The sequence below is a fragment of the Canis lupus genome, chromosome 34, assembly GCF_048164855.1.
Source record: "Canis lupus baileyi chromosome 34, mCanLup2.hap1, whole genome shotgun sequence".
Lineage (NCBI taxonomy): Eukaryota > Metazoa > Chordata > Mammalia > Carnivora > Canidae > Canis > Canis lupus.
In genome coordinates this window covers 935,019-944,032 of record NC_132871.1, presented here as the reverse complement: position 1 = coordinate 944,032, position 9,014 = coordinate 935,019, and the positions used below count along the sequence as shown (strand labels likewise).

Here is a 9,014-nt window from a genome sequence, read left to right as displayed (position 1 = left end):
CATACCTTTCCCTTCAGCTCACTGAGTGATTTACAGACCCTTTTAAGAAGCGTGGCCTCTCACCCTGCCGTGTATTTGCACAAGATGTCCTGAAATGACCTTTCACCACGTCACCAAACTAAAGCGACTCCATTCAAATATCTCCTGAAGCTTTCTGGGTTCATGTCTTCTAAATGTGGCAACTATGATTGCTTCTAGAACACTCTCACCTAGAAGACAAATTAATGAATTGGATTGAGAAAACTTTGTGATTAGGGACTGTATTTTGTTTCGTTTGGTTTTCATGTTAAGACCTGATCACCAAACACAGGACCTGAATAAAGAAGGAGCTCAAAAATGTTTGTTGAAGAAAGATTGAATGATTTGAGTTGGCATGAGCTTTAAAAACAAGATGTGGATACTTCCTCCTTCAGGGGAAAACAGTTTGTCATAGAAAAGACAAATAGGTCTGTCATCAGAGCATGCTGACAACTAGTAATTCTAGTTTCTGCTAATATATTAAGGCACATGGCTTCATGGATAGCATGGCCCTAACCTTGAGTTTAACACTGATTAGAAATGGAAAAACTGCACACAAGAGTGAAGTAGTTCAGAAGAGAGGGTGGAGCTTCCAGAACTAAAGCCATGAAGGCTTTCAGAAGTGCAGAGTAGATGACATACAGATCAGAGGACATTTGAAGAGCTAAGGTAGAGACTTCATTCTCCATCCAGAGACTTGCAAAGGAGGATCTAAGAGTTTTGAGGAATCTACAAGGTGGAAATTCATCAATTTCAGAGCCCACCCCCCAAAAAAACGGGAATGAGGTGGTAGAAATGGTTGGGAAGGTAAAAAAGATAATATCACAATGGAAGTATATTCTGAAGAAGACTTAAGATCCCATAAATCTTGGCATAACTTTCATGAAGATCCCATTTGGGATTGAAGAATGATGAGTTTTACTCATCAATTAAATCAATTATCCACATAAGACTGTGTTAAACTGACTGACAACATGAAAAGAACCAAAACATTCTCAAATAACATTTAGGAAGGGAATAGAAAGAGAATCCTAGGCCCAATTCACTATTGAGAAACACCTAGGAATATCAATGCTTATCACTAGCTTCCAATTATCCAGTAATAATTTATATGTATTTCAGAGAAATAAAAACTAAGGTGTTGTAGAAGGTGCTACCCTTTCTATAGAAGAGCCAGGGGGGGAAATAACTACATGCAAGCTAAATACTTGAGTGATGCTGGAAAAAAAAGGGGGGAGGGAATGAAAAAAGAAAAGCCTACTTGGGGTTGAGACTTGGCTCTACGGGCTAACAAAACTTTAGGAATGTATCCTGAATAATAAATAAATAACTGAAAGAATGAAAAATGAACATGCATTAAATGTCATTGAGTCAGAGATCCCTGAGTGGCTCAGCAGTTTAGTGCTTGCCTTTGGTCCAGAGCATGGTCCTGGAGTCCCATGATCGAGTCCCACGTTGGCTTCCAGCATGGAGCCTGCTTCTCCCTCTGCCTGTGTCTCTGCCTCTCTGTGTCTCTCATGAATAAATAAATAAAATCTTTTAAAAAAAAGTGTATCAGAGATAATAATAAAATAGATGACATAAATGACTTAATAAAAAATCACACATAGAATAAAATTAGCCTTAGAACGTTGACTGCAAAGAAAAATCTTTATTATCTTAAGCTGAAACATTGAGATATTAAAGTTACTATTTGAGTGAAAGTAATGATCTCTAGTGTATGAAAATTAAAACTGAAAGTTCAGAAGTTAGAATATAAAGTAACATTTAACATGCTCTAAGGAAAAACAAATTTATTATTGTATGTACTGTAGTGGTTTATATGGTTTTAATGAGGCTATATTTACTCTGATCTTTGTTACTTCTATTACTCAGAATCATGTATTCAAAGGCATAGAAATTCAGGATTCTCTAAATATAATCTCATTTTTCCAATTGATATTATCAAAAATTTAAAAAAAAAGAAATTTTTACATAGACTTCTATGAATGTCCAGAGTTCAAGAATTATTTATGAATCAAAACAGCCTGATAGATTTTTACTCATTACTTACTGTTCTAGTATATCAATGCTATGGTTTAAACAGAACGGTAATAGAGCCAGTTGACAATTGCAATTGGAAGCAAACAACAAAATAATAAAGTAATTTATTTTTATTTTTAAATAATTAGATACTTATGAAGAAAATACAACAGTATGTTCGTAGTTTATCATTTTCTTCCTCTCCTCTTACGTTGCAATTTAATTTCACTCCTCTTTAAACCTCTGATTGGATATTTAAATGTCGAAGGCTAGGTTTTTATGAGTTCTTAACAGGCTAAAATGTGGGACATGTTAAAAGAAGAAAATAAATACCGACTAATTAAACAGACACAACTTACAGTTAATTCAAGAATAACTCAGGCATGTGTCTTTTTCTCCTGCAAAAAAAAGCCAGCTGTTTTTTTGTTCCCTTCTCCCCGTAAGGCTCCTCTGAGCTGCCCTGGGGTTTAGAGCCCACACGGGCTCTTCTGTCGCAGGGAACCCGAGCGGGACGCGTCAGGTCTCCTGCTCTCCCCAAAGCCACGGGACACTGACTCCTGCTGTGGCTCAGGTGTCCCGACGGCCTGACCTCGGGTAACCTGGGATCTTACTCACCCAGGACAGCAGGCCGGGCCTGGAGGGCGTGTGGGCGGCTCCCTGGCCACGGTGGCCATGGTGGCTGCAGGCCGCAGGCCTCAGGTCTGGATGCAAAGGCCTCTGCACGTCTGCAGAGCTCTCAGAGACCTGCTCCCCGTGTCCATCATGTCGCTTCCGACAGTTCCAGGTACACTGGGGGCCTCACAAGGTAACTTTGGCTCAGGGACAATCACTGGACAGCACGGACGTGGCCTGCATGTGCTGAGTCAAGGTTTAAGTCCAGGGAAGCTGCAGCCTCAGTGGAGAGATTGGGAGGCCCCACTGAACCCCACGGCCTCCTTCCTGGGAGCACCCGTTTGCATCCTGAAGCAGCCTCACTTCTCAAAATGAGTCCTTCTCCTCGTGTGAGTTTTTGTGACGACCCACAGGCAACCTTGAGAAACTCAAGGGTAGCCCATCCTTCCTGTTCCAGGAGGGAGACATCGTGGGATTCAGTGTCTGTGCGTCAGCAGCCCGTCCCCCAGGCCGACCCCGGTACCCTCCGCACGTGGTGCCAAGGACTGTGCCTCCATCAACTGCCTTCCTGATGCAGCTGAACGTGTCCCGCCCTCAAAATAACAAAGTCGCTGAGCCTTCAGGTCTCGCTGCTGTCCACGTCACGCTGACATCATCATCGTCATTATGACTGCTATCCTCACTATGGAAATTGTTGGAAATTCTTGGAAAACACAGCCAGAATGGTCCCAAGGCTAATCAGTGAGCAGAAGACTGACCACACTCAGCCAAAGGCCACGCCAGGGGTGTCGAGGGAACCCCGACCAGCCGTGTCCACCACCAGCGGCCCACGAGTCCCACGACACCCCGGCTGCCACCACTCTGAGTGGCCAGGACCTGGCCTCGCTGTCTGGCCCCTGGCCTTCCCTGGCTCCCACCTCCAGACAAGCCAGAGGAGCCCATGGGCGTCGCACCCCACAGAGGCCCAGATCTCCTCTAGCTCCCTTGGACCCACACCTGCGACAGGTGCACCTGGGGCCGGTCCCTGCCCCTGAAGCCTCTCAGGACTCCTGCTTTCCGACTTCCTGCCAAACACAAGTGATGGTGGCTGATGCTCACGCCAGGACCAGCTCCAAGTGCACAGCCTCTGTCCTCACTGGGGGGACCCTCATTTATTCCCGGGGACAGCATCTCAACATGAAGCGCAACTGATACCTGGGCAAGTCAAGGACAGACTGCTGACGCTTGCGAGTACACCGCACCTCGGGGTCACCTGGAGGGACCCCACAAAGGAGGGTCCATGACAGTAATATGCAAACATCAGTAGCCAGAGGTAAAAATAGCAACAAGTATGGAGGCAGACAGGCTCTGCTACCTTCATTTAACACGAACAGCAATTTTTCTCTCTCCGTAGGGCCTTTTTTTGGATTCCTTCTCAGGTCGCTATTGTCTCCCTAACTTCCTCACCTGAAAAATAAGATTTTCACCTCCAGGGGAGGTATCTCTAGGATGAGAGATTTTCAGTGCTAAGAGGGACTTTATCCCAGGATGAGGGGCCACCCAATCTGGAAAACTGGCTCACCTACTTTTTCCTGTGTATCATAATATCATCGAACCAGGATTACAAGCCAGGAAAATCCATGGGCCTCCCATGAGTCCTGCCTGTCTCATTCTTCATATCCAAGCAGTTCCCAGAGGTGAGCTCCTCAGGAATGCAGTGTGGGCTCGGGGGCCTCTTTCTTCCAGCATCCTGGGAGGGGCTCATCATTCATAGGTTCTAATTCTTCCAAAGGTGTCCTCGCTATCAGTGAGGATGGCTGTGCCCACAGTGATTTCCCCTCATAACACGCACGCCCACCCATGCTGAGCAGTGCCAGGGCGCCCACGGAGCTTGTTTGGAATCCAGCAAAGAGGCAGTTGCGTTGCCGATACTTGGGGTCGTGCTTCACTGGGATCCATCAGCTGCTGTGCCATCGCCGCTGCGAGTGACTGCGGCCTCCGTGCTGTGGGCATGGCTCCCAGGGGCTCCTTCCACCCACTAGACCCACACACCTGGTGCCCCAGCAGGAAGGCCAGAGGCTCTGTCCCCCCCGAGCAGGTGTCCTGTGGCACCTACGACTGCCAGAATGCAGAGCAGTGTGGTGTAACACGCACAGAACCAGAAGCTGATGTACATGAAATTATTCTAATTTTCGAACCTAAATCTACGAGACTATTTGGTTCCCGTAAATACCTAATCCAAACAGAAGTTATTTGGGGTTAGAACTATGATTCATAGGGTGGCACACACAAGGATTATAAACCTGCCACATTTTTTTCTTCCTTTATTTGATAAAAGAAAAAAAAATGCTTGAAATAAAGTTGATCAGAATTCCCGTCTTTAGGGCACAATCTGCAGCAGTGCTATCAGCAGCAGTTACGACTACGTGGAAGGCCACAATTCTTTTGCCTCCTGACTATCAATTTAAAAAAGGATCGATCGGCTGTGATGGAAATGTTCTTAATTTCCTCCACGTCTTTCCACAGAAAATACTATTATGAAATTGCTGTCATGAGAAGATACTGAAGAGCACGCATCCAGAAGGGTCTACACCCACTACATATAATATCTGTAAGATGTTATGTGTGTGCATCAGAGCTGTGTCAGGAAAGGAATTCATAGAGTTGGTGACTTTGCTGGATTTTATGAATTTTGTGACATTTGTCGTCCTTTGAAAGTTAGGCCTCTCTCGTGATCCTTTTTCTACTTACAAATAAAGGTTTGCTTGCATATATAATTTTGCATGTGTGGCTTTTCTCTGAGCTCTCAGACTCACGCCCTGGCACCTGGGGCCTGGCCTCCCCAGAATCCGTGTGCACCCCATCACCTCTGCTCAGGCTCGGAATTCATTCTCTCACAAGCCAGACACCAAAAAACATCTGTCCTGCTGCCCCGCTGCTTCAGGAGGCCCTCCCAGTGCCCCCCGGGTACCAGCCTGGGGTGCAGAAGGTGGCCTGCACGTGCTGCCAGGGACACCCAGCCTCACGTCTTGCCAGCCCAGCCTCACGTGTCCTCACACCTTCACCTCTGAGCTTGAGGCCTTCTCTCCCTCTCCCTGTGGCAAGCGTCCTGTCAGTCCTCCAGGGCCGGCCTCACACCCGGAGCTGGAGAGTTGTCAGCCTCTCCACTACTTAGATGCTCTCGAAACATCTAGTATGTCCTGTACCTTGTATCCCTCACCTTGTGTGGCACTTGCTTATGGATGTGTCTGTGTCTCCTCCTAATTCGTAAGGGTTTTGAAGCCAGGTCTTCAACAGGTCACTGTGTCAGGAGTGGAGCGTGATGCCTGCTTGACTCTGTGCTCGTTCGTTTGTCCGTCTGTCACAGACCTCTCTCATCTTACCCACTGTGTGTATTGCGCATCGTTCAAATCGCTGGACATAAAGCTGTAATACATTCACTGTAGAAGGAACGAATGAATCACCATCTTCTGATTTTGTCGTAAAGATGAACATGTTGCATCTTAAGTAAAGTCCCTCCACGTCGTTGTTATAGAACTGACCTGGAACATCTCCCCTTGTGTCCAAAGGACGGGTGGTGATGTAAAAATGGAGCTGAACTAGGGTCGGAAGACCTTACTGTCTGGAGAACTTGAACAAGTTCTGTGAATATCTCTGGTAACAATTCTCTTCTTAAAATGAAGAGGATAATTAATGCCTCCCTGGCAATGCAAGAGTGAAGTGATGTAACAGACGTAGAAGCGGTGTTAACGATCATCTTACGCAGCTCGAGGCTCTTATTGCCTTTAGACAAAGGCGCTACTGTTCTTCTGCATCTGGCCTACCTTTCACTTATGCTTCCAACAGCAAGTCACCGCCTTTATTACTAACTGCCCACCTGGGCTGGAAGCCACCAGACATCACTTGCTCAGTCAAACTGCAATGACGCCCTGTTCTCAGAGATAATGAGATTGAACTGAATCTAAGTGGGAGTATGTTTTGCTAAATTACAGTCCCGGTCCCAAATGTGACTGTCCAACTGGAACCATAACTCTTGGTAGAGTGTGGTAATGAACGTAGAAGGTTCTAACGGGTGTATTCAGGTTCAGTATTTGTTGGACAGAAGGTAGTATTTTACCTCACAATTTTCGTCAGTGTAAAATATGTTTAATAGTTTTTCTTTTTTTCTTGTTAGAACTCTTGGAGTCCACTCTAGAAGAACAGCACCTGAGAAGATACGCACACTGCTTGATACTTGTGTTCGCCGTCGGTTAGACCAAATGCGTTCCTATTATCTTTCAACTCAGCTGTGCTCGGCAGCAGACAACCTGCAATCTGATGTAAGAGAAAAGAGGGTTTAAAAAGAGAGAGAGAGAAAAGAGGGTTTCTCTAAGTCAGAGAAACAAATACCACGTGATTTCACTCACATGTGGAACTAAAAAACAAACAAGCAAAGAAATGATCATAGGAGAGAAAAATAGAGATGCCCACCAAGAAACAGGCTTTCCCCTAAGGAGAACAAGCTGATGGTTACCAGGGGGAGGTGTGTGGGGACGGCTTGCGTGGGCGACAGGCATCACGGAGCGCGCTGTGGTGATGAGCACTGGGTGTTGCATGTCAGTGTTGACTCGCCAAATTCTACACCTGGAAGTAATATGGCCCTGTGTGCTACCTAATTGTAATTTAAATAAAAACCTGTAGAAAAAGGGGAAAGGAGGATTCTCTTTTGAAATTTTAAATAATTTATGAACTGCTTAAAAGAACTCCAGACCATACCACAAAAACGTATTGGGTAAGGGCGCCTGGGTGGCCCAAGTGGCTAAGTGTCCAACTCTTGGTTGCAGCTTGGGCCATGACCTCAGGGTCATGAGCTCGAGCCCCGTGTCAGGCTCTAGGCTCAGTGCAGAGGCCACTAGAGGTTCCTTCCCTCTGCCCCGCGCCCACCTGTGCATGCACGTGCATGCTTTCTCTAAACAAAAAAATCTTTAAAAAAAGTTATTGTGTAGCATTTTTAAGCATGGAAAGGTAAATAAATAGAACCTATATGGTAATTTTCATCCTATCAGGACTTCTTCTCCCTATTCTTCTAAGAAACCCCCTACTCTGGGGCATCTGGATGGTTCAGTCAATTAAGCATCCGAGTCTTGATTTCAGTTCAGGTCATGATCTCAGGTTGTGAGATCAGGCCCTGAATCGGGCTCCCTGCTGGACATGGAGCCTTCTTAAAATTCTCTTTCTCTCCCCTCAAATAAATAAATCTTAAAAAAAAAAAAAAAAGCAGCCCCCTACTCTTTCTTTAGGGAAATGATTGAACATTCACTCACACAAATTTCACAGTGGAATTAATCTCACTACCCATGTTTTCTGAGGTAAGCAAATGACCTAGACCCATCAACACTCTTTCTCTAGGATATTTCAGATAGAGAATTAAAAAAAAATAAGAGTTGGGTCATTTCCATTGGCGAAGCTGAAAAGATGTGAACCTTGGAGCTACTAGAGGCCATAACTGCAACCTAAGAAAGCCACACAGAGAGGTTTAAGGCCACAAATACACAGAGACAAAGAGACAAAATACTACAAAAGCTGGGAGATACAAGCAATCAAACTTTCTGAGCTAGACAGAAAGCAAATTTCATAGTGAACTGCAATCAGATACTAAAACTATGAGAAGAGAGGAGATGTCTGAGTAATGAGTCAACTGAAAGAAGAGATTAGTCTAAACAGTTGTTGGGCCAGAAGAAGGGGGAGGAAAGGCCCAAGAAAATAAAGCCTATTCCCGGGGATGCGGCCGTTCAGTTCAGTCTTGTAATGCAAAGCGCATTGAGGATTCCAGGGCCCCGCATTTATTGGAGTCCCATCTTCTTGATCAGCTTTTGCTGAATCGACCATGTGGCAAGATCCTTTCCATCTCCACAGAACTGGGTGCTTTGGTTCTGTTCACAAGCAATTCAAAGTCTCTTCTCTCTGACAGTGGATGCAGTTATTAAAGACTCAGCAGGCATCTTCAGACCAAGAGGATGGCAGGAACGTGCCGGAAGATGGGAGGTGATCCCTGTGGCTACTCGTGAGCTGTCCTGCCAACCCTTGAGGATTTACCTCTAGACATCTTGTGACGTAAAATAAATAATCTCAATAAATAAATAAATAAATAAATAAATAAATAAATAAATAAATAAATAATCTCCTTGGCCTTTAAGCCCCTACGAGTCTGGAGTCTGGTCAGCGTGGCTACGGCCAAATGCCCTCGCATCGTAACATGCCCGTTCCATGGCCTCGCAGGCCCCCTGCCCTCAGCAGAGCACAGGTTCCTGCAAAAGCCCTAGAGAGGCCCTCTCCCTTCCAAGGCCCACTGTCTTTCTGTGACATTTTGGGTGGCAGGTGGAAGTAAGACAATTATGCCTTAC

General features: G+C 45.5%; 1 long non-coding RNA gene across 3 annotated transcripts in view; it reads left to right on the top strand.

Moving 5' to 3' along the window:
- The first annotated feature begins 3,370 nt into the window (after positions 1–3,370).
- LOC140624191 (uncharacterized) overlaps positions 3,371–9,014 on the top strand; it is a 40,727-nt gene continuing 35,083 nt past the window's right edge. For 2 of the 3 annotated variants that reach the window (XR_012023703.1, XR_012023704.1), the window contains exons 1-2: positions 3,371–6,713; positions 6,806–6,950. This is a non-coding gene — a long non-coding RNA (uncharacterized lncRNA). Of the gene's footprint in view, positions 6,714–6,805; positions 6,951–8,581; positions 8,736–9,014 lie in introns of those variants that run through there. The other variant, XR_012023702.1, reaches the window with a different exon arrangement.